The sequence below is a fragment of the Talpa europaea genome, assembly GCF_964194135.1.
Source record: "Talpa europaea genome assembly, chromosome: 9".
Classification (NCBI taxonomy): Eukaryota; Metazoa; Chordata; class Mammalia; order Eulipotyphla; family Talpidae; genus Talpa; species Talpa europaea.
The window spans coordinates 97755366-97779902 of NC_140076.1; positions in this window are offsets into that span (position 1 = coordinate 97755366).

Consider the following 24537-nt stretch of genomic DNA (forward strand, 5'->3'; position numbering starts at 1 on the left):
CAAGAAACTCCATTCTTTGGACAGATCTAACTGTAAGGCAATTATATCTGCTCCTTATTTTGAAACAGATTACTCTCTATTACTTCTATGCATTCGTCCTTATTTTACCACCTGGAGTCATAATATAAATCTGAACCTTCAAGATTCGAAGATAACTACCATCTCCACAGGTGTGTTTTTTGCAAGCGTAAATATTCCTAATTTCTATAACCATTTCTTCTAATGACAGAGATTAGTTTTCCTCAACACCCTGATCACTTTCCTTTGAATATGTTATGGTTTTTCAATGTCTCCAAAATTATAGTACCCAAAACCAAACATAATATTTATCATATGCTTTTATTGGCCAATTTAAAACTGAAAACAATAATCTCAGTTCCCTTTTTCAATACTACATATACATTAAGACATATTTAGCATTTGCAATATGTGCCAGGAACTGTTCAACATGCCTGACACATATAACACATTTAATTGCGTAACAAACATGTGAAGTAGACACTTGATTATTCTCATTTTTTTAGATGACGAAGCTGTAGTACAGTGTAAACCAGTGCTCCTCAGATTTTAATGTGTAATGGGGTTTTTATTAAAATTCAAATTCTAACTTAGTAGGATTTCTGCATGTCTAACAAGCCCCCAGGTAATACTGGTGCCGCTGGCCCAGGGAAATAGAAAGGGTCAATATAACATGATAAAATGATAGACAATAATTTAAGGAGATACCATAAGCTGCAGCAATAAGAGGTATCTTTATGACATTATAGGGAGTTTCAGACAATTTATGTTTATTTAATTGGAGAACTGTTTTCAGCTTCGACCCTAATTTGAAAAATGTTCTTCCTACTAATAAAAACTGTCTTATAAAACCCCTTCTACCGCTGAAGTATGAAATAATTAATGTCTATTAAACATTTGCCATGTGTCAGGTGCTTTTGTAAGAAACATGCATATCTTATATCATTTAATGTTTCCAACAGTCCTGTGAAGTTACCCCATCATTACTTTGTTCTGAAAATAAGAAATCGCAGGCAAGCCAGAGAGCAAAACTAACACCTCTATGTTTCTGGTCAATAGGAATAGGAGGATTAAGTATCTGAATAGAGATTACACAGCTAGTAAGTGGCAGCGCTAGGGTGCAAACCCAGCTGACACTTGAGACATACGTCCTATGCTCACCTTATAGAATAAAAGACAGCACGTAAGAGAAGCAGGGGCAGAGAAACTGCAGAAACAGACAAATAAAAAGGGATCGCTCCCCAGGTAAAACAGTAGCTATGGAACAGGCATTTCTCCACCATTGAAGTAAATCAATCTGTGCTAAATTCCATGATAAAGGCTCTATTAAGAATGGGCACAGATGGTTGAGCGCAGCACTGTGTAGCTGTCCGCAGCCTCTGCAGTGCCAGTTCGATCACCGCCAGCCACAGATAGACCTCTCCTGTCTTGCCTGCTGCTCCCCTCAACAGTCTGCCTGTTCTATTCAGTCAGTCTGCCCGTTCTATTCCCCATACTGTCGCTGGTGAATCCTCTCACCCTCCCACACATCTGGCCTATGCCCGGTTCTTATATAAATAAATAAATCTTTAAAAAAAAAAGAAAGAACACTGATCAATAAGATGATGTGGTGTATATATACACAATGGAATACTGTTCAGCAATCAAAAAAGATAAACTGATGCCATTTGCAGCAATGTGGATGGAGCTAGAAGGGATTATGCTCAGTGAAATAAGTTAGTAGGTAACCTATGGTTTCACTTATAGGAGGAATATAGGGGAAACAAATAAGGCATTAGGGAAAAAAATAACAATAAAAAACATAACAAAATAAAACAAAAATAAACAACTATAAATCAGAGACATTCTGTAGGGGAGGGGTCAAAACGAAAGAGGGAAGAGCACAAGGGACTATGGTGATGGTGCACGGGTGAACTGGTGGTGGTAATTCTATGGGGACTACACCTAGGGAAAGAAAGTAAACATTGTAGGGCCTCCCCGGTGGCGCAGCGGTTGAGCGCTGGGTTGCGAAGCTGCCCGCGGCCTCTGCGGCACCAGTTCGATCCCCAGCTGCTCCCCGGCCACCAGAGGAGGGTCCCACATGGCGCGCAGACCTCTCCTGCCGCCCGCTGCTCCTCTCAGCAGTGTACTTCAGTCCTTCTGCCTGCTCTGCTCCCCACTCTGGCTCTGGTGAATTCTCTCACCCTCCCGCTCTTCTGTTACCCAGTGCATGTATAAACAAACAAACAGATAAATAAATAAATAAACATGCCTCTATTAAAAAAAAAGTAAACATTGTAAAAAAATATGAAAATTATGTAAAATATATATAAGTACATTTTAAAAATAAAGAATGAACATTGATCAAATATGTAAACCAAGACTATAGATTCTCTGTAGCTCAGAATAAGAATACTCGTGTTCAAAATACTAGATCTAGCTCAGATGTGCTATGTGGAAGTATAAGTCCTATTCTCTGTGAGCTCATAATCTAGCTTCTGGGGAACAAAAGACTCTCATAGAATATAACAGCTGCTGTAGTGGTAATGGGTAAGGGTGAGGTGGTTAAGGGAAAGCAATAGTAAAGATATTATCAGGTGAAGTGGTGAGAAAGAACACCCTGCAGAGAAACTAGTAAGCACAAAAGTAGGCTGGACCTAGTCTTACTTTCTCTTCTCATAGGTGACTTTAGTTGTACACTGAATGGCTTTTGATTAAAATATTTGCTGCATAAGGGTAATTCACATTCATGGTTCTCAAATTATGCTCCTAAGGGAGACTGCTCTTATGTAAAAATAACTCAAAAATAATTTAGTCTCTAAATTGTAAACTTGATTTTCCTTACACATGTTTTTAAATCCATTGGCAACTCATTTTACTGGCTATTAAGAAATCAAGCAGATAGCAAAGAAACCACTACCAGAAAACACTTGAGCTTAGTTGAATAACTTGGATGGTAAAATTATCCTTATATTCTTTCTTTCTTTTTTTTTTAAAGATTTATTTATTTATTTATACAAGCACTGGGTACAGTCAGAAGCGCAGGAGGGTGAGAGGATTCACCAGAGCCAGAGCAGGAAGCAGAGCAGGCAGAAGGACCGAAGTACACTGCTGAGGGGAGCAGCGGGCGGCAGGAGAGGTCTGCGCGCCATGTGGGACCCTCTTCTGGTGGCCAGGCAGCAGCCGGGGATCGAACCAGTGCTGCACAGGCTGTGGGCAGCTTCGCAACCCAGCGCTCAACCGCTGCGCCACCGGGGAGGCCCCTTATATTCTTTCCATCAATGAATTAATATAGATCTATTTCCATGGTGTTGCTAAACATCATAATTTTCAGGGGCTGTACTGTGTGAGTGCACTATGCCTGTTGAGAATTAACAAAGGCACTTACTTGAGTCAGATTCCTGTTTTATGTTTTGAAAATATGAAAAAAATTCATATTTTATGTTTTGAAAGTTTACTACATATCTTAGACCAGTGTACACAACACAACAAAGGTGAACTTATCCCAAGCATGTAACACAAGCAAGTTCAAATCCCCTGGCTTTTTAATGGGACACTCAAGAGCAAAAATAACACACACAAAAAATAAATTGTTTGAGTTGGGAAATTTATTCCTGAAAGTATCAGAGAAGGATTGATCAAGACGCCCCATGTGGATTGCAGGCACAGCATATGGCTTGTGGCTTGGACACTGTGACCAAGACATTTACCACCAGCTGGTATCAGTGTAACTAGCTGCGAGAAATATCCAGGAGCAGCAGAGAGTGCCAGTGCTAAAGCTCTACACTTCTTATTTTACTAAGACCTAGCAAATGCCATTTGATAGAAATTTTATACCTATTTGGAAAGGCGGAGGTGTGACATACAGGAAAAGGAGAAGTAAAAAGGGAAGTTAGCAAACACAGCCTACCTACCATTTTGGGGGAACAGCATCTTGCACCCTCTTTTAAGTGTGCTACTTCAGAGCTACACTATACCTCAACTAGGGCCTTTTGCTCTCTTTGCATATTTGTTGTACCTGAGTTCATTCATCACTGTTAGATGTTGAGGAAGTGCTCACCTCCTGTCCACTGCCACAGGAGCACACGGCATAGGAGAGAAAGACAGACATGCAAAGAAAGATAATAAAGTGTTTAAGTGTGATGCTGGGCACATTGGGGACAAGGGAGAGAAACCATTTTGATCTAAACCAGTGGAGAAAAGAGGATAGAAATAGGTAGGAAAGGCTAAGGGTGCCACTCCTCACTATATGCCCGTTTCCTGTGGTGGATCTTGGAGATGAAAATGATTTCTACTACAATCATTCAACAGAATATGTTTCAACAGAAGATGAAAGTCTGAGTGGAATGGAGAGATGGCAAGAACAACTAGAAGTGAGCCACCTTTAGTCACAAACTGTCCGCTGGGAGTGAGGGCGAAGAAAATTAGGATCACAATGCCCAGAGTTCAGGGAGGGCTGTATATTGCAAAAACCTGGTTTGCCTACTGTCTTTCTCCTTCACTTTCACACAGAACACTCCACTTAAGACACATGATCACCAGATATGTGGGGAAAGCAATTCTCTAACACCAGCTGGGTTGTCCTGCAACTTAACTCAGTTCTGACACTACCTACCTGGACATAGTGTCACATTCCACAGGTTAAGACCTCAGTCTCACTAGACTGTCCCCAACCTTCAGATGTCAATCACAGGGAATAGGACCCTGGGTTACCTACAACTTCTGTCTAAAATGGCTACAAGTTGGAGGTTCCCATGCACCTCTCTCTCTTGGATTTTATTATTTGCTATAGCAGCTCACCGAATTTAGGGAAACATATTTACCAATGTGTTAAAGAATATGACAAAGGATACAAATAATCAGCAGATGAAGACATAAAAGGATGGCTGGGAGGGTTCTGTGTGCAGGAGCTTCTGTCTCCAAGAAGCTGGCTGGGGTCCCTTCCTTTTCTGATATGTAGCTATGTTCACCCACCTGGAAATTCCTCACCCCTCCCATGATTGCAATTCTATGGAGACTTGGTCACATAAGCATGAACAATTATTACCTCCATTTTCAGCCCCTCTTTCCTCTCTGGAGAATGGGAGATGGAGCTAGAAATTTCATATTTCTTATCATGGTTTGATCTTTCTGGTGACCAGCCTCCACCCAGGAGCTACCTACAGTTGCCTCTTTGGAACAAAAGATAATCCCAGTGCACTTGCCACTTCAGAATTTAGGAGCCCCATGTCAGAAAATGGATCAAAGCCCAAATATTGAAACAGGAGATATTCTTACAACTTAGGAACTTGCAAGCATTTGTAAAGCTCTGAACATAAAACAGAAGCAAAGACCAATATGTAGTTTCTATTATTTCACAGGATCCAGGGATGGTAATATCACTTGATACATACATGGGATAGGCATTAAATTTTGGAAATTTCTATTGTAAATCTTTCGATGAGCTTCCTTTGAATTAAAGAAAAGGCAGTAATTAGGAAAGGATTCATTATATTGCTTAATCTATGTAAGTTCTATGAATATTCAAATGTTTGCACATGTTCTTTGGGCTAAAACGAGGCATTAGGTGATGTTTTATTGTACCATATTTTTATAGTATTTCCTTTCATTTAGGACGTGGCAGTCCCTTTGGAAACAGCCTGGAAAAATAAATCATAAGCAGTTAAAAATGTAAGTAAGAAGTATCAAGTTATTAGGCAAGGCTTTGAAAAGATAAATGGTTTGTGAAGGAAAATGTAATTAACAGGTTACACTGTATATGTTTGCAAAATGCCGATGATGCATGAAAATGTTTTTGTCTACTTAATTTTTCTAACATTGTGTATTTATATTTAAATTAATTAAAGGCAAACCACCTTGTGCTCTTAACTAACTCTGTAGTAACTGATATGTGCAGCAGCCAAATCAATGACATGTAATTAAAAATGGCTTACCCAAAAGCTTGTGGCCCAAGAAAGCATGCTCAGGGATGAGAAATCATGGATAGTTGTTACATGGAGTCAGCTGCTGTCCTTATGGAGAAAACACCCTAAACACTCAGAAGACAGTCAACAGAGCCTGCCCATTCAAAGGCAGAGTCGCAGTTCATTAAGGAATAGCCAAGAATGTAAGCAACTTAAGGTAAGACATCCTTATCTATGTTGTTCACTGACATACATCAAATGCCTAAAAAGACTAATATTCGATAAAAAAATTTTAACTAATAAAATATTAAATAGATTAATTTCCTCAACAGCATGGCAGCTGCTCTTCTAATATGAGAGCAATGATTTAGCATCAGAGGTTCTAGATTTTAACCCTCTCTGATAATGGGATGCTCAGTAATTCCTTTAATATGTTGAACTTTAGTTTTTTCAACAGTATAATGGGACAATAATTATGAAAAAAAAGGTTGTAAACGATAATTTATGTGGGAGCACCTCACAGGCATTAAAGGATTGTTGTGCTCATTTATCTCCTTGAGGGCAGAGATTTTGCTTATGTACATTTGGATTCACCATGACCGTGACATCTTGCATTTGAGAAGTAAGGAAGAAGCAGGTTGACATAAATAAGAGGAATTCATTACCAAAAAGTGTCTAAAGTTGATTTGCTGTGTTTTCTGAGACCTGACGATGCTCTGTCAGATGTCTAGGATCATTTTGATTATGTCAATTCTTTCTCTCCCTCCAAACAGAATTACAATTATATAACAGAATGACCCATAGCTACTGACCCTTTGCGGTATAGATCTATTCGTGATCAGTGGCACCTCATTTGGAGAGACATCATATTTGAAATATTAAAACTATACCATTTTGAAAAATACTATATATGGAATATCAATATGTATAATTTGGCACTTAGGAAAATGCTTCAGAGTACATGTATACTTATATCCTCATCTCATGGACAGATAAGTTTGCAAAATTTGGCTTGAAATGTAAATTTGTTCAATGTCCTTTTTGTTCTGATCTATTCTGTTTTAAACACTGGGAAACTAAGATGCCTAATATGTCACCCCTACTCTCTGGCTGCTCCAAATCTTCCAGAGAACAGGGGGAAAGCCCTATGAGAATTTGAGCAAAGGATGCCTTGGTGGCAATGAGATTTGGAAGAGGGCTTGGAAGAGTGAGCTATTTAGAAGGTATAATTGGCAGGGATAGTTGATTGTTTGGATACAGACTTGAAAGAGTAGGTGTCATCCAAGATGGGTCTCTGGACTTATTTCTTCAGTGAGTGGGTGACTCATTCAACTGTTTGCCAAAAGAGAGACACCCCCACACACAAATAAGCAGTTTTCAGGTAGGAAATAATTGCATAGTATTTAGTATAACTCTGCAGCTCAACAGAGAGTGCCATGCCAGTGTCTTGCACATATGAGGCACTCAGTGTATATTAAATGAATCTATCAATGCATCCTGACTCTACGAATTATTAGTTCGTGTGACTTTGAGCAAATTTCTTAAAAATCTCTAAGTCATATTTTTCTCAACTGTAAAGATAATACCTACTTTATCAGATGATAAAATATTTTTTAATCAAATGAAAGCTGTGTACAAAATGCTAGCACAGTGCCAGTAAGTTTTAGATTAATTCTTCCCTTCCTCGGAGTAAGAAAACAGACAGGTGTGAATCATCATTAATTTTACTTTATTAATAGCATTAGCACTTTTTTTTTATAATTGTTAACAGATGGAGGTCCAACATTCTTGAGATTTTTACTCCAGGACAGATAGCTTTATATAATTTTGTGGGACTATGGACCCTCAATTAGCTGGGTACAGTGCTCTTCAATGTGGGGCCTGGCAAAAATCCCAGTTAACACTCAACTCTGCCTGCCTCATCCCTAAGCACCTCTCCACCTCCTCTCCCGCAGGATGACTAGATCAGTGACAGAGAGGATGACTGAGAAGGAAAAAGGCAAAAGAAAAAAAAAAAGAAAAAAGAACTAACTCCCTCCAGCCTACTAACTTAAAGTTTAATATTGTGTGCAGGAGCAGACCTTACAGTCAACATAATTATATGCATAGTGCATGTGGATATGCAAAAACATGTAAATCATACCACTTTAAATGCAAATATATACATGGTCTTTTTGATTATCTGTGCCATTGGATTTGACCCTCAGGATAACCTTACTGGAAACTACTGCCCTAGTTACAATTTTTTTAACTGAATCGCTAATCTGAGATGTTTTTTAAAAAGGAACTCAGGAATGAAAAAAGAAATATGTTTTATAGTTCACATCTGCGTGGGTTAAACCACCTGCTGTGAGTCTGCAGATTATATTCCTTTTTCTGCCTTGTACTATTAGTTAATTTTTATGTGTACATGTTTTCTCTTCCACCGCCCCCAAGCCCAGATTGCCAGTTCCTTGAAAGAAGCCCTGTGTATTACAATCCATCATGTCCCATTATAACCCTGGCAAATCACTCTTTAAAATTGGAGAGTGCCTGTCACATGAATTGATGCCATCTTATCTATTCCTCACTCCTCACTCCATTCTCTTCACCCCTAACTTCCAAATCCTATCCTTTTCACACCTTGACAATTCTTGCTTACCTACCCCCCTTCTCTCTGAACTGTGCTTTTGTCTCTCCTTGGATCAGCTTCTCTGAGGTTGTCTCGCATAGCAGCAACAATCCGTCTCTACTCGAGTCCCCAAAACTCCCCCCCACCCCGTCCTCTCCTCTCAAAGCAGTCTTCTACTACTTCTCCCCCACCTCATGTTAGGCCATGCGCATCCATGTTTGTTAAACCTCTTTTTCAGACCCTATGTGAAGAATCTCTTTTATCTGGTTTGAGAAGACCCATTCATTAGATTGTTAAGAGCTTAGTTAATACCATGTCCTTTCAGAGATATGTCTGCTTTCTCCACAGTGAGATAAATAGCCTGCCTACTCAGCTGTACCCCAATAAGAAAGACCATCACAGCTCTTTCCCACAACCATGTCTCCTGTGTAGAACTGTGAGACATAGGTTTATAGGCAGCAAGAAATTGCTAAGTCTACTGCGCTATCCAGGAGATCTGTAAGTTGCTTCTAATGCAAACATCTGATGTCTCTATGCACTCGGTGTTCTGACATTTCCTTTTTTCTGCATCCAAGTATGTGAACTGCTACTCTCTCTTCATTCCCATGTAGCTACCCAGTTTCCAGGTCTGTCTGCACTAGACTTGTCCATGGTTTTCCCAGGGTTTGGGCATATATTACCTGCTTAAATAGCTTCTATGATCCACAGGGAAATGAGCAATTCATTGCTACTGTCAGCACAATCCTATGGAGAATAGCTCATGGCTGTGCTCCTGCTTTTTAAGGAAATTAATCTTTTCAAAACTGTTCTTTAATATGTGCCAGGGAGGTCCAACAACTTTGAGATTTTTATTTCTGCAAAAATTAAAATTAAGGTGATTTGAAGCAACTTAAATCTTTCCAACAACCTGCTCATTTCTATTTCAGTATGTAAGGTCGACAAGCTTTTTCTGTAAAGGGTCAAATTGTCCATATTCAGACTTTGCTGACTTCTGTTTCTGCCACAACTATTCAGCTCTGCTATTGTAATACAAAAGTAGCCATGGACTAAATGAACATGGGTCAGTGTAACTGTGTTTAAAGGTAGGAAAGGAGAGAATGAGAGAGGGAAGAAGGGAGAATGGTGAATTTAAGGGGGAAGGTAAAGGACTTTGCTTTGTTCTCTAATTCAGTAGAGAGCAAAAACTATAGCTAATACTCTGATCCCAAAGGTGAGTCCTTCTTTCTGTCTATATTTAAACTATTACCATGGAGCAGAAAAGCAAGGAGTAGAAGAATTAAAATACCTACATCTTATTTTATCATTGATTAATGATCTGGTCCTGAAGAATATTGAGTGTTTTCTGATCAACATAATGGGAATAGGAGTAGGCACACATTTTTTAGATCTGGTTAGGTATTGCCAGCTTGCTACAGGTAGTCTATGTTATTCTATACTTCGACCAGCAGCAACACTCTTATAATCCCACCACGTTGACAGCATCAACTAATATTTTATCTATCTGACAGGCCTTCAGGGATATGTCTTTGTTATTTTAATTTGCCTTCATCTAATTACGAATGATTTTGACCAAATGTTTGTGAACCTGCTAGTTCTCTGGATTTTCTCCTCTATATATTGCCTCTACAAACACTCCTGGACAATTTTCTACTGGGGTTCATATCTGCTTCTTCTTTGTTAATAAAGGTACATGTATATTAATCACAATGGTAATAACATTGAATAGAAATCTCTACTGTAATGTAACCAAATTCAGCAAGTTTCTACCTCATGATACTGCAGTGTTGTACATTGCTACCATTAGGGTACTAAGATCTTCTGCATTATTTTCTATTAGTTTTAAGTTTTTATTTTTACATTTAAAATTTTCTTCCATCTGGAATCCTACTCTATATATCATGTTTTATTTTTCTTTATATAGTAAGATATTTTTCCCAATACCATCTACTAAACAATCTGTCTCTTTTCAATTAATACCTTGTGCCACCTCTATTGTATATATTACTTTTCCATATAAACATGAATCTACTTCTGAGATCAGTAGACTCTTCTATTGATCTATTTTTCCTTGCAACAGATTCTCTAACAATAGCTTGATAATATAATAATATCTAATAAGACAAATCTCTGCTGTTTTTAATAATGGATTTAGCTCACCATTGTTTCTTCCATATAAATTTAAAAATAAATGTGACTTCCTTTCTTGTTAGTCTATTGAAGAAATTTTATAGATTTTGTGTTTCTAAAGAGACAGCACTTTATTCATATTGCATTTTGATTATTGATAATACATAGAAACATTAATTTCTCTACATTCCATTTGTTTTATTAAATCAAAGTTTTTGTAATTTTAATTTAATTTTATTGAACTTACAAATTAATTTTATTTTACAGTTTTTCTGTTGATTTCATTGGATTTCCTACATAAAGTATTCATAGCATATGTAAATCTCTTCTTCCATAGTCCTTATTTATCTGAAATTCCAACTCATCATGTTACATTAGTTAGAACTTCCTGAAGAATGTTGAATAGCAATGATAAAAGACATCCTTACCTTATCCCTTCTTTCATGATTGGAAATGGTTCATGAATTTTCTATATAATAGATATGCCCTAACAGAGTAAAGGAGAATCCTATCATTAATTTACCAAGATATTGCATAGTAACTAGAGTTTAAAATATTATGAAATGCCTATCACTTATAGACAAGTACTCTTTCTCCTTTTATTATTCTGATTGATATTATAATAAATTTCCTAGATAGGTCAATAAAGCATATTCATTTTGCCCATATTACAGCTTTGACTGCATCCCATATGTTTTAATATGTGCTGTTCTATTTCTATTTTCTAGTAATTGAAAGAGCAGTTTTTCTTTTTTTTTTTTTACATTTTAAAAGGACAGGTTTATTAGAGAAGAAGACACTTGTACAGATACAAGCGCACAAAAAGAACAGCTACTGCTGTTTTAAAAAGGGAAAAGACTTGTGAAAAGATACACCTGCATAATCACAGGCTGATTTCTATTTTAATCCATAAATTATTTAGTAATGTTGATTGATAGTGGTAGATGTTTAATTGCCAAAGGATTAAAACAGGAGATTTCTAAATTTGTAGTAACTTCTTGCACCGTGTCCAGGAAATGAGTCTGGCACACTTTTGCTACTTTGCAAAAGAATTTTTTAAGAAGTTTTCTGATCTAATATCTTTTACCCAAATTACTCAAATGCCCAAAAATAGATGACTGGATCAAGAAGATGTAGTATATATGTGCAATGGAATATTACTCAGCAATCAAAAAAGATAAACTCATGCCATTCACAGCAACATGGATGGAGCAGGAAGGGATTATGCTCAGTGAAATAAGCCAGAAAGAAAGGGAAAAATATCAGATGGTTTCACTTACAGGAGGAATGTAGAGGAAACAAATAAGGGATCAGGGAAGAAAATAATCATCATAAATTAAAAATCAAAATCAACAGGCAACTATAAATCAGAGACATTCTGCAGGAAAGCCGGTGGGGGAAGGATCAAAACAGGGGTGGAAAAGCACAAGGGACTGTGGTGATGGGACACAGGTGAACTGGTGGTGGGAATTCCACAGGGACTACACCTGAGAGGAGAAAGCATACCTTGTACAAGAACGAGGTAAAACATATATATTTTTAATTTAAATAAATAAATATTCATTAACTGAGTAAAATGGCTGTGCTTAGGGAAACAGAGTATTATTTAGATATGTTAAATTATTTTAATCTTTTTTTTGTCATTACTCTTTGACATATAAAGAGATAGCTCTTTTTCTCATAATGATTGTGTATTGGTCAACGTTAATTGCTGCCTTTTTCAGACATAAATTAGCATTTTCACTCCATTGAATGCCTTTTTATATTAAAATCTGCTTTAACAATAGCATTTCTATTTCTGTTTGTTTTCCTTTGTTTTAAATTTTTTGTTTTCCCTTTTACTCTTAAACTTTCTGAGTTACTTGAGGTGTTGGGAAGGCTGCTCTAGTAGACAGCATACAATTAGGTTTGATTTTTGGTTCTATTTCATTTGTTGACTCAATGTGAGTCCTTTTGTAAAAAGGGGAATTTAATTTAATTGTATTTATTGTAATATTTAATATGGTTAACCATAATTATAGTCATTTGATTTAGATTTTTCATTGCTCTGTTATTTTTAATTTAACTTTTTTGTCTCTGGATATAGTGAAAATATTATTTTATAAAAACAAAGAAAATGTCATCACTTATGCCATAATTTGTTGTATGTTTTAATTTATTGCTATGTAAAAACATACTGAATAGTACCTGATGTGTTACCATGCTCCAGAAGTATTTGCTACCATTTTTACTGCCATTCATCATCATAACTATCATCACTATTCAGGCACTTATAATTATCAAAAAAAAAAATCATGGACCCATTTAGCTTTTATTCATTTCTAAGCATATGACAGGATGATTATCAAAATCATTTTTGAATCTTTAAAATTCATGTTTCCTAATATGTCTAGCTATTGTTTTCCTTTAATTGATTTTGCTGAACACATGGTAAGGTGTTTGAGACCACTGATTTCCTTTTGAAATCTCAAAAAGTTACTTCCATCTTAACCTTGGTTATTTCTTTGTTTTCTTTTGCTTCCCTCTTCTTCAAGAGCATAAAATGTCCAAGTATTGGATTTCTTCACTAAATTCCACAAAATCCACTATTTTTTTTTCATCTCCTTAGAGTTTTTGTATGCTCTCCTCAATTTGTTGCCGAATCTGGCTTGATTTTCTTTAGTACTGATTCTGCTTGTTTCCACTGCCCATTTTGGTTCTTCAATTATAGCGCTATCATATCATTTCTTCATGGTATTTACATACCTAAGACAGTTCTTACCCTCATGTCATTCATTTCATCTTTTCTCTCTTCTTAAAGTCCTTGTATGTGAAAATTTTATAGTGTGCACAAAGTAGATGTTATAAATCTACTTCTCTTCATCAAAAAAGTTGTTTCTAAAAACTGTAGCTGTACTCTATAGTACAATTTCTCTTGTTCTTATATGTTATTCCTTTTGTGTGTGGGCCCTTGTTATTTACTTTGAATAAAAATTGGCTTTTCTGACCCCATTTTTGCTTAGAAATGGAAGTGTGAGTTACCTCCCAAATCTCTACTTTTATTTTTCCAGAGCCCATGCTGGTGGCAGTTGGAAGCACTATATGCTCAGATCCAATCATTCAAGCAATGGTAAATATTCCAAGTCCTGGGTAGTCTGTGTCATGACTTCTTAGCAGATTTTCAGGGAACTACCACCCCCAGCTATCTCCAGCTTTCTCCTGTCCCATTCTCCACACAGTTATCTGTCCAGGCCTCCTTTCTTGTGTTGCCTACAGATCAGGAAACAAAGAGCCAGTGGTATTCAGAATCCGGTTTTACTACTATAATGTATATGGTGTGTCCATTAATATGAACTCACAATCTCCCAGTTCAGCCACACCTAATTCTAGCCCTCAGATAAAAAGAAACTTTAAGGAAAATGTTCCCATCTGTCCAGTATTCCACTACATTTAGAAGGTGTTAATTGGATTCCACCAGGAACTTTACTGTTTTCCAGAACACTTTACTGTTATTCGAGGAGAGAGTTGTATACCAACAGGCAATTTCTTTGTATTTCATTCCACCTATAGACAATTCAGTCTAGGTGGATGGCAAGGAAATGGTAACACTCCCTAGTTTCCCAGATTGATACAGATTTTCTCTTTTTTTAATTGTATTTAATTGTTTGGTCATTTCAACTTGTTTCTCAGTGGAATTGGAAGGGAAGTTACAGAAGAAAGTTCTATGCATGTACTCAGTTTGTGATAAAGCCTGAAGGTACAGAGCAGATATATACTGTCCATATTGCAAACGTCTGGAAATTCCTGACAACATTCTATAAATTCTGCTATTGCAAGAATACATTTCCTTGATATCTACACTTATATTTATCCATATCACCCATGTTCAGATTATGAAAGGTGGCACCACCTTAAAAGGGTATTCAGAAATCTGCAAAATAAATCTCACCAAAGCACATGGAAACTCACATTATCTGGCACTGGAGGGTTTACCTTGTAATGATGACAGACAAGCCAGGGAATTAGGTTCTATTCAGGGGACTCATGAGAAGATATTTGAGGACACTGCAGCTTTTTGCACAGGATTAGAAAATGACCCAAGAGTGCCAGATGGGCGTCAGTACTGACTCTGTCGTGTCACTTAGTAAAGATAGCAACAATGTGGCTTTTTGCCAGCATGGAGAGGCTAGTGTGTGCTTCTCAAGACTGTGATCATTACACAGATGGTATCCCCAGAAGCCACAGGCTGATAGGCTGCATAGGTCCTGTTAGAGAGAAATCTTCCAACAACTCTGAAAAGGGCAGTAGAATTCTTTCAGGAAGGAAAAAGCAACCACAAGAAACTCTCTCCAAGGCATTGCAACACTGGGAGACTTTCACTATAGGAATTGGTCAATGGATATTCTGATCTGTTCTTCATGGATTCCATCTGGAAACCATTTACTTAAAAGAGCTTTTGCTATAAGAAAATATATTTTATTGCAAGTACATAATTCAAAAAGAGTTTCTTGAGAAAATTGCAAACAGATCTTTGGAAGAAACATAGTTGCTTTTGACTGCAATGGGCAAAGATTTTAAGAGATTAGCGCCTTTCTCAACAGTGCCTAATCCATATCAAGAAGTAATTTTTTCCATCTGGTAAAAGCTGAACTAACCTATTGGAACAGGTATAGTAGCTGAGCAAAATGCCGAATTGTTGGTGCCCAACAATTCTTTGGTTTCAGCCTGCTTAAATGACTTCAGAATTATGAAGGGAACAAGCTTAATGATATATGATAATCTTATACACAAATCCATAACTCTAAAATATGTGCAAGGCTGAATATCTCAAATGGCCTAGTCCCCATTAGTCAATCGCTATAGCACCTCAAGTGGATTACAGCTACACAATTCTTCCAGCACCATCTATTATCTTACTTATCATTGACATGAAATTACCTTTGCAGAATTCAGCACGTGAACATTCTCGTTTATTTTGAAGTGGAATATGTTTGCTAGATGTGGTATTGAATGTGATGTCTACTTTAAACTCCTTTATAATTTGTTGTATTCAACAAGTTGAATAAATGGTGAAATAACATATGAAGGCCTTGACCGATCCTGCTGTGTGGGTGTCCAGAAAATCAAAATAATACAAGCTTAAAGGCTTAGCTGCAGTGTCGACTCCCTCATGAGCAGGGATGTGATTCTCTTGCCTCTTGTCATAGAACAGGCTGCCACATCCACCCCACTCCCAAGCTAAGGAGAGAATGCAAACAAAAGTCTTGCCAGTTACAGTCCCCATTATTTATTGCTGGTCTCTCCTCACCCATCTGCTAGAAGATCCAGAGAAGAGCAAAAAGCAGAGGGAACAGTCCCAACTTTCCTGTGATGACCATGACTTTATATTAATAGAAACCTTGAATGTTGTTGGGGACATTATCTCATTTAATTTTCATAGAAATCCAGAGGTGATGAAGAAACTAATATAGGTAGAGATTAAATAAGTCAGCCAAGGTTTCACAACTTATAAATGGTAGAGCTGGCATTCAAACCCAAATCTTGTAATTAAAGCACATCCTTAATCGGCCTAAGAACACTGCTGTATTGCCATATTTAAAATTCACAAGTGCCTTACACATGAGGAATTCTTGAGGCACAAAGCAGTAAATACTAAGAGCCGGGTACTAATACGGACTTCCATTTCTTGGTTACACCGCTACGAATTTGAATTCAACAGTCTATTCCTGGTTGTATACACTTTCTGAGTGTGTGTGTGTGTGTGTGCGTGTGTGTGACACTGACCCAGACACTGACCCAGACCTCTATCAGACACTGACCCAGACCTCTTCTCCAAATACCTTGATCTATGAACAAAGATGTCTCTTCTGGTCTGGGCCCAAACCCTTTGCCTTTGAGGAAGCAGATGAGAGTTTGGTCTGCTTCACATAATTAACTGGAGGATCTCCTGGCCATTTACTATTTTCTTAACTCTTAACCTCACCTATTTCTCACTCTCCCTAAGCTGAATTCTTACACAACCAACTCTTTTCAGTTTTGTGGTTACACCCCACCCTCCTGCTCGCACTGTCACCACCAAATCTTGTTTCTCTTCCATTTTGTCTCTCCTATCCTTCCTCCTAGTCCTTTTCAAATTGCTATTTCCTCTGACTCAGCTGGAGCTTGACTCCTCCCTGCTCCTTTAAGCCTCTTTCTCACTTCTGTCTGTAAACACACAGGTTTTTATTGAAAACGTTTTCCTTTCTAACTCTACTTCAGCAACTCCCCTGACACCTGACCACCCAGGGCATCCCACCCCTGTCTCCTCCTCCCCCCAGCAGGGCCCATCATATCTCTCTTTCAAGGTTTCCTGTCACCTAGTAAATATCCCTTGGCATCTTGAAAGACAGCCACCATCTGGCTCTGATCGAGTCCATCAGAAAACATCCTCAGAAATATTAAAATCATTTATATTTGATGACACTTATATCACCTTCCTAGAACTTTTACTCCACACTCACTTTTTCAGTATGGATGCTGCCTCCTTTGTTCATTTGTTCCTACAGGCATTTATCTCATAAGCTGAACTTTTCATATAAAATTTTCAGAGTTACGATGTGTTGTAAGCAATATATTTCACGACCAGTGTTTGGGAGAGGATAGCCCAAATGAAACTGATATCCTAATTTTTGAAAGTTTGATTTATTTATGGTTAGCAAACTTTGTTCTAATCATGGTTATAGACACAGAGGGCAGGACACACTCCCGGCAGCAGAAAATAGACAGGAGAAAGTCTAGGCAGATGGCAAATGTGCATCAGGGGAGAGTCAGCAGCTAGCAACAGGTGTGCTGGCAGAGAAGGCAAACTCAGCATCAGGAGCTGGGTTGGCAGCAGGCAGAGTCACTATCAGGGAAATCTGGCAACAGGTAACAGGAGCCAACCACAGCACTAAAGTTCAGGTTCATAAAATGATTCCAGTGGCAGGACAGGATCATAGAAGGATATGAGGCAACGGGAAGATGCTACAAACAGGGGCACCAAAGATTTATCCTAGTTACTGGAATTGAGATTCCAGATAGAGTTTCACAAGGAGGGTGAAAGCTGGGGGAGAAAGCCAGCAAGACCGACCAGAGGCCGAACCACTGATTCACTGCCTCCCACTCAAATTCCACCTGCCCAGGACCAGGTTTGGCCCAAGGGTTGAAAATAGAATCAAAATTGATAGAAGCCAAGCAGCTTAGCTCTCCAATTTAGGCCCACCTCATGGTTGCTGAGTGAGTCAGAGGTGGGGAGAAGGTTGTGAATGGGATAATTGTAGCAGCACAGACAGTCTCTGGAAATACTGCCTTTACCGAAGGGGGGAAAAAATCTTTTCTCTTACAAGAGTTTCTTTGGGTCAGATTCCAGCCTCCGGATGGAGACACACCTGTCTGCTTTTGTCCCACCAGCACCTGCAACCCCATAAGCCCAAGGCATGGAGTAATGACTTCTACATAAGCACTAGAAACTACTGAACTAAATTAGTCCTCATAGGATCATCTTACATCATTTGACAGCTAAGACATGATAAGATGGCACCTTTTAAACTTGCAGACCAGGGGCCTCCCCGGTGGAGCAGCGGTTGAGCACTGGGTTGCGAAGCTGCCCACAGCCCCTGCAGCGCTGGTTCGATCCCCGGCCACCTGGCCAGGGTCCCACATGGCGTGCAGACCTCTCCTGCCGCCCGCTGCTCCCCTCAGCAGTGTATTTCATCGGTCTGCCTGTTCTGCTCTCTGCTCTGGCTCTGGTGAATTCTCTCACCCTCCTGCGCTCCTGACTGTACCCAGTGCTTGTATAAATAAATAATAAATCTTAAAAATAAATAAATAAATAAAAATAAACTTGCAGACCAGAGAAAGTACTGTGACTTTTCAGAATGCTTTTTGGTCAGAGTGGAAACTCAATAAACATTTGGAGATTGATTGATCTTTAGGTCTCCAGAGAAGTAGGAACTTGATTCTGACTATATCTCTGGCCACTCTCCTTTATCCAATAGCCAAAATATGAACAATCCTGACCTCAATATATTCTCTGATGATATTCATGATATCATAATCATAAAAGAATAATTCTCTAAAAGCAGGGAGACCTGCCATTCGGATTTTGTTACTATAATGTCTACAATGCAAAATGCAAAATATCTAGTCTGGGAATTTGTCCAGATTTTCAGTGCTGGCAAGTTGCTGAGTTGCTCAGGTAAACACTTTTGTTTAAATACAAAAACTGGTGTTTATAAATGTACACCATCTATTTGAGTGTTAATCATCTCTGAATTAAATGCACTTTTAATGACTATTAGCTGTATGTTTCTAAATGAAATCATTTTTGCCAAATAAAACATGTCCTAATTGAGCAGGGCTGAAAACGTCCTTTTTACCATCAAGAGCAGTGTTGGAGACTCTCATTTCCTCTGCCACAGAGCAAATACTGATCCACCGCGCCTTTCAGACAAGAAACAGGGAGGCGAACACGTGCCTGAAATGCCTTCACTTTGACTGTCCAAGCAGGAGGTAGGAAGAAGTAATCCGTTTCATTTAGAGTTGTGAGTATCATCTTGGCATCAAAATGACAAATGATCCTTCTCCATGTGTGAAGCATGCTGGAGTTAGTGGGCTATGTACCAGGGCTATAAAAACTTGGAAATGTCAACGGCATTTCCAAGCATCTGCTCTCTCTAGCCCCACATTTCTGGGTAACTGCAAAAATTCTTCAGGATGATGCATTCAAGCCCTAGTCTTCCAGCATAAACTGTCAGGAGAAATTTTAAATTTACATCAAAGAAATTAGGTGAATCATCCTACTCTCCCATGTTACTGCTCCATGGGGGTCTCTGGGATGAAATGAAATTGTGGTTACATTTCCAAATGGGTTATAAACCCAATACAACCCTCCTTAGAGGCTCACAACTTATACTTCCCCAATTTCTTGATACACTATTGCATCTCTAAGGCTACTCCATACACACTTGGTATAGCAGGAGCCCTGGGGACAAGGAAAAAAAAAACAGGAGAGAATTTTGATGAGACTGAATGGTTGAGAGCTTAGTGGACCTTATCAAGCACGTGCACATGTGCACCCCTTTCACCCTCTCCCCGCCCCCACATGCAGAGTCTCCATCCAGCCTTGCATCGCTATTTCCTGGATAACTCCATTCCATTAAATGCTGATATAATGGCATGCTAGTAAATAGCTAAATAATAGCTCTCCACCCCTGACAGGGAATTTACACTCTGTGAGCCTTCCTTTATTTTTGTGACTACTGAGCTTTCAATAGGCTTTCCTTCAAAGCTTTCAAACATGGGATTTGTTTTGGTAGTAACACCCTGAAACTAACTAGAACCCTACAAAAATTTTTGAGTAGATACCTACAGCAGCCAGAGCAGGATTTCCAGTTGAAGACAGAATCATTTTATCTTGATAAGACCTATTCTTTGCTCATCCCAGAAAGAACGGTAAGACTCCCCCCAAATGGCAAACTTCGGCAGCTTTTAGCATGCTCAGGTTCAATTTCCAGGGAGTTACCAAGATAGCTTCTTTCTAGGTATTTTTTAGAAAACAGACAATAACCAAGAAATAAACACATTGACTAAATGCACACATCACGGAGATGATTGCTAATTTAGAAATACACTTCTAGCAGCTCATTTTCCCCTACTGTTTCTAGGCACGGAACCAGCAAGAAATGAATTGTCTAAGAGCAGGGAGAAAAGTGTAAGTAAAATAAAATCAAATAAACTCCTTTTTAAAAAAATAGCACATATGGATTTTTAAGAACATTTGAAGGTTGCCCAGTTAACTAAGTAGTCAGGCTCCACTCCAGTAATCCGAGATGAAAGCCAATACACAAAACACACACTTCCCGGTCCCCAGCAATGGCAGCTCTCTGGCAGGTTCTGTGATATATGCACACTTCTGCTCATCATGAGGTTTTTGATTAATGTTCAGTTAATCTTTCTTCTTGCTAATAGACCAAAATATTTCTCATCAAGGAATAAATGATCAGACTACTGATACAAGTGGCTTTTGAGAAGTCCATTTATAATGCAGCAACTTCAGCCAGAAATTCTGCATTTAATAAAAGAAGAAAAACTAAAACTGATATATTTAGATTTTTACAAGTCTCTCTCATTCCTTCTCTTGGACAGGGGCTTTGGGTGGTAAAAATGGAAAGGCAAAGGAGAAAAAGAACACAAAAACAGCATTGATTGTGGATTCACATGTTCCAGGCCTCATACTGGGTACTGAATTAACACATTATCTCATTTAATTCCCATTGCAGCCTTTCAAAGCAGGTTTTATTTTAACTTATTCATTTTATCGATGAGTAAACCAGGCTTCTCTGATATTAAATAATCCAAGGTCATGTAACTAGCAAATGGTGAGAACTAGTTTCAAACCACTATCCACCTGACCATGAAAATCGTGCTATTAACACTCCCCTAGTATTAAGCATACACACTTGAGCATAAAGAAAAGGCATGCAATTCTGTCATTAGAGATGTTAATTTTAGACCAACTGCAATAAAAATATACAGTATGTCCTGATTACCTTCATTAAGGGTGCTGAGCATTCAGAGATATTAAAACAGAAAGGACTTATCTTTCACAGAGCATTAGAGTCCCCAAAAGACAGAGGTTATCAGTTAGAGGGTCAGAATGTTTTGCTCACAGGACCAATACTGACATTTAACTAGGAGCCTTAGAAGCCTATCGCTTCATCCTGTAGTAAGGAATAATCGCTAATTCCCCATCAGATAAGACAGACAGCAGTGGTTCTTAGTATGAAGGTCAGAACACAGGTTGAAATAAATACAGTGACAGCCCAGCCTTGAGAAGGACAGGAAGCCTTGTTGAGAGGTTTGCAGGTGTGTTGAAATGACACAGGACAGAGTCAGGAGATGTGAAACTTGGGTTCTAATATTTTTTAATTGAAGTACCATTGTTTTACATCCCAGCAGGTGTTTTGATAGTATAGGATTTCCCTACTCAGGTGTAGTCATCCTGGCCCTTCTACCAACGAAGTCCTCCACCATTGTCCATTGAGCTCTCCTCCCAAACCCCCCCACCCCCGTCCTGACCCTTCTGAGTTCTAATTCTTATTTGTAGTAAGATTCTATGCAAGTCACTTAATTTCTCTATGCTTAGTGCTTAGTTTCCTCATCTTTTAAATAAGGGTTTCATATCAACTGCCTTTAAGGTTCTCTGCAAACTATTTTATGTTTCTAAGTCTGTTCAACAAAGTAGAAGTAGGAGACAGTTCAAAGCTGGGTCACCATTAGGCTGTACTGAAGTTCAGACTTGCATTACAACAAAGAACATGGGCAAAACATGAAAGTCCCATTGTTCCAGACCAAAGCATCAAAGCAAAGAGAAAGCCAAACCACGCAAAGGAGAGCATAACCAGTGACAAGATGCCAGCAAGAAGAAAGATCTAAGAAAAACAGTCCACTAAATTGTAATTCCAGGCTTTCTTCACCAAGAACTTGAAAATTAATCCTTAATGAGGATTAACCTGAGGATGAAAGTAGAATAATGGAAATGTCTGGTGATGATGAGAAGCATTCAGAAAGAAAAGTTTCTAACCAAGTCTTGCATATTGATTGACACACTACTTTTATTGTCTCTAAATACAATTTTGACAAGCATTTCCAAGAATTAGTATTGGTCTCAGTTCCGTTAGCAACCCCGTATTCTTAGAGGAGCAGAACTAAAGAAATCAATAAACCACAGAGACATTTTAATAACATCCAACTAATAAAGGCATTTGGGTCCTTAGGTTTTTCCTTGAGGGAGATTGGTTTAATTGACTTAGAGTAATAGCACCTTGATTCATGATGATTTTTTTTAATCTGCACTACATTTTAAATCACTTTTGTTAACAGTTATCATGTCACACAGCTTTAAATAATATAGCCTAGCCAAGTGATAAAAAATATGGTTTTATTTATTTTACAAGTAAATAATTTTAGAAAGATAAGTGGGTAATTTGGGAATTTCTTTGGGTTTGCAAATAGCCTTCAAATTCAAGCAAAATAGCTCCTTGACTATAGGAAGAAATATATACACATATATTATCTAAATTGTTATATTAATTACATTATATGATAGCTATTAATTGTATCATATATACTATCATATATTATGTTCATACAGTATATCATGTGCATTTGATATTTAGATCAAAAAGAAAAACAAGGAATTCTGGATTAGTGGTTGTAGTATAAAAGAATGAAATTTATAGCTTTCATTTTGACAGGGAATTAACTGTTAATAACCCCACTAGTAATTAAGTATAGATTGACTAAATAAACTGTTGAATCTTATAGAATATACTGTACAGCTGTTCAAAAATATAATAATGGATTTTTATGTGAATATGAAAAGACAATCAAAATATATCATTAAGTGACTAAGGTATTGATCACAGTCCATAAGTATGTTCCCATATACACATATAAAATTTGAGATAAATTAACTATTGCTAATGCTCTCTCTGTGGACAGATTTCACTTTCTGTATTATATATTTTCTGTTCTATGCAAACTGGATACAATATGATATTATCATAGTCAGAAAAATATTCAAAGGCAAGCATTTTGCCTATAGATGTATAAGCTTCTTAATGGCTTAATTTAAATTAAGACAGTTTGGAGGTGCCAATTAAGTCACATCTCAGAAAACTAATTATCTTTTAAATTTTCACATAATATATGTAACACATGTATCAGTCAGTAACCTCTTGATTATCATGATGATGATGATGACTGATGACAGGAATGGTCTGGATTCTAAAACCTATTTGAACAAATTCTTTCAGAAGGGAGTCAAAATAGAACTGTAATTGAGAAAATGTATTTACATTTTACAGTACCAACATTTCAGGACCCATAACTCAAATAAATGCAAAATTTTCCAGTATATTATCAAACACAAAAAGGTGAAGAACTACAAAGCTGTTAGAAACTTACATGGTCAGGGCCTCCCCTGGTGGCGCAGTGGTTGAGCGCGCTGGGCTGTGAAGCTGCCCGCATCCTCTGCAGCGCTGGTTCAATCCCCAGCTGCTGGCGAGGGTCCCACATGGCATGCAGACCTCTCCTGCCATGCCCCCCGCTCCCCTCAGCAGTGTATTTTGTCAGTCTGCCTGTTCTGTTCCCCACTCTGTCTCTGGTGAATTCTCTCACCCTCCCGCACTTCTGACTGTACCCAGTGCTTGTATAAATAAATAAATAAATCCTTTTAAAAAAAAAGAAACTTACATGGTCATTCAAAAAGAGGCTGTACTTGCAATTTGCAGCAACATGGATTGAGCTGGAAGGGATCATGCTCAGCGAAATAAGCCAGAAAGAAAAAGAAAAATACCGGATGGTCTCACTCATAGCAGGAATCTAGAAAACATAAATAAGGGACCAAGAAAAAGAATAAATATAAGAAAGAAAATATCAAAATCAACAAACAACTATGAATCAGAGACACTCTATGGGGGGTGAGAGGCGGGGAAAGGTGGGATTGGGGTCAAAATAAGGGGGTTGTAATTTATGGGGAATATAAAAATAAAATTTAAATTGAAAAATAAATAAATAATTGGATAAAGAATAAAAAAATTATCTTAAGGGAACATTTATACCATTGAATGAATATTTTAATAAGAATAAAGATCTAGACTCAAAAAAAAAAGGAGGTTGTACTTAAATGACTACTCACATAGTACTTCATGGCACGTTAATATATTTAAACTAGTGCTGTGCTAGGCACTTCAAAACATAAGCTGTTGTTGTTCTGTTGTTTTTAACATAACAAAAGCATGTAATGCATTACAAGGGGTCTGGCCTAGAAGTTAGAATACCTAAACTCTAAACCCAACCCCACCAATGACAGATAAGCTGTGCAATGCTAGCCAACCC